General features: G+C 37.5%; 1 pseudogene; it reads left to right on the forward strand.

Moving 5' to 3' along the window:
* The first annotated feature begins 1241 nt into the window (after positions 1-1241).
* On the forward strand, positions 1242-2455 carry LOC123323628 (annotated as a pseudogene).
* Positions 2456-2817: the final 362 nt, after the last annotated feature.

Here is a 2817-nt window from a genome sequence, read left to right on the forward strand (position 1 = left end):
TACTGTTAATGCTATAACAGGTATGAACCTTGAAATATTATAGTGAAAGAAGTCAGACACAAAAGGTTACCTATATTGTGTGATTCCATTCATATTAAATATCCAGAGTAAGTCAATCCATACAGACAGAGAACAGATTGGTAGTTGCCAGAGGTTGCGGGAATGAAGGAATGAATGAGAGAATGGGAGTTACCACTTAATGGGCACAAAATTTCCCTTTGGGTTAATGAAAATGTTTAGTAACTAGATAAATTGTTGCACAACTATGAAGGTACCAAATGTTGTTAAATAATACTCTTCAGAGTGGTTTATTTTATTTAATGTTATGTAAACTTCACCACAATAATAACAATGGTAAATCGTATTTTAAAAATAGTATAAAATAATTTGGATCTTAATGACCTCTAAAATTATTGCATCTTAAAATTATTCTCATGTCATAATGTCACACCACATTAAACATTAAGCAAATATGTCTATAAAGAATGTTAAAATAGAAAAGGTCATAAAAATTAACCTCAATCAGTGCTAACAGGGAACCATGTTTGTAGAAGTCCAGTATGTAAGCATTCAGTGGACACATTGTTTACATTCACATCAACTGTTTGTAATATGGCCTGTGGATATGCAGAAATTTTAGCTTGGTTAGCATTTTTCTTTGCTTACATGTAGCAAACTAAAGCAATAAGCCAATACATTTTAATGAAATATTGTCAAATGTTCAGTATATTAAGATGCTCCAAACTTTAAATGACCAAATAAAATCAGTAAAAATGCCAGTACTTAAAATACTAAAACTATTTTTGAAATCAGAGAAAATATGTCTCTAATTTATTCAAAATTTGAAGCTACATAGTTATTTTTATAGCCTCAGAAATATACTGCATTTTTAATCCATTTTTCTTGAAAAATATTTGTGAGCCCACAAACTTATATTGGTATCAGATACACATAACAGTAATAGTGCTTGTTCTTCCCCTTTCCATACACCCCTATTTTTTCTTAAACTGTTTTTCGGGATGTAATTGTCTGATTTGGGCAAATGATATAAGTAGTCATTAGAATTTATTTCCTATCAGAGTGCTATGGATATGCTGTCAGGAGTCCAGCGAGGGCTGGCTGTGTCATTGTTCCCAATCCCGTGGGGCAGTAAACAAAGTGGTTCTTACATTAGTTTAAAAAATTAAAGTATTTTATATATGTTTATTGAGTTTCTACTCTGTACCATACACCATTTTTAGGTGCAAGGATCATAAAAAAAAACAAACACAAACTGCCCTCAAAAGACTTATAGCAGGTCATGGCTGCCTCGAGAGACTAGTACGAGTTAGCACCTGTGGTGGGAAGGGTCCGAAGCCCACACCCGGGAACCTAGCGAGTCACCATTACTTTAAGTACTGCAAAATCTCAGCATTGGCTCTACTGAAAATGGTGATGCATGCCAGATCAGGAGGCAACTTGGAAGTGATGGGCTTAATGCTGGGAAAGGTGGATGGTGAGACCATGATCATTATGGACAGTTTTGCTTTGCCTGTAGAGGGCACTGAACCCCGAGTCAACGCTCAGGCTGCTGCATATGAGCACATGGCTGCGTATATAGAAAATGCTAAACAGGTTGGCCGCCTTGAAAATGCAATTGGCTGGTATCACAGCCATCCTGGCTATGGCTGCTGGCTTTCTGGGATTGATGTTAGTACCCAGATGCTCAATCAGCAGATCCAGGCACCATTCGTAGCAGTAGTAATTGCCCCAACAAGAACAATATCTGAAGGAAAAGTGAATCTTGAAGCCTTTAGGACATATCCAAAGGGCTACAAACCCCCTGATAAAGGACCTTCTGAGTACCAGACTATCCCACTTAATAAAATAGAAGACTTTGGTGTACATTGCAAATAATCTTATGCCTTAGAAGTCTCATATTTCAGGGCGCCTGGGTGGCTCAGTCGGATCAGCCACTGCCTTCGGCTCAGGTCATGATCCTGGAGTGTCAGGATCGAGTCCCGCATCGGGCTCCCTGCTCAGCGGGGAGTCTGCTTCTCCCTCTGACCCTCCTCCCTCTCGTGCTCTCTGTCTCTCATTCTCTCTCGCGCCAAAAAAAAAAAAAAAAAAAAATCTTAAAAAAGAAGTCTCATATTTCAAATCCTCATTGGACAGCAAATTGCTTGAACTTTTGTGGAATAAATACTGATTGAATATACTGAGTTCCTCTAGTTTGCTTACTAATGCAGACTATACCACTGGTCAGGTCTTTGATTTGTCTGAAAAATTAGAACAGTCAGAAGCCCAGCTGGGACAAGGGAGTTTCATGTTGAGTTTAGAAACACATGACAGAAAGTCAGAAGACAAACTTGCCAAAGCTACAAGAGACAGCTATAAAACTACCACAGAAGCTATCCATGGATTGATGTCTCAGGTTATTAAGGATAAACTGTTTAATCAAATTAACATCTCTTAAACAATCACTAAGTAGTATTTTTGACTGAAAGCCAGTATGAGAAAAATACTCAAGTAACACTTTAAAATCAGTTACCAAATATCTGATTAGAAGTATAAGGTGCTCTGAAGTGTCCTGAATATTAACATCGTGTAATAAAACTCTTTAAAATGGAAAAAAAAAAAGACATATAGCAGGGCTTCTCAAACGGTTGTGTATTTTGGACTCACTAGGTTTGAGGTGGCTTCCAAGATTCATCATTTCTAGCAGGGGACACTGACGTTGTTGGTCTTTGGTTCACACCTGGAGAGGCAAGGGCTTACGGTACAGTGATTCACATAGTAAGACATAATTCATACATGATGATTAATTGAGAAACTAAC

The sequence above is a fragment of the Neomonachus schauinslandi genome, unplaced genomic scaffold, assembly GCF_002201575.2.
Source record: "Neomonachus schauinslandi unplaced genomic scaffold, ASM220157v2 HiC_scaffold_61, whole genome shotgun sequence".
Taxonomy (NCBI): domain Eukaryota; kingdom Metazoa; phylum Chordata; class Mammalia; order Carnivora; family Phocidae; genus Neomonachus; species Neomonachus schauinslandi.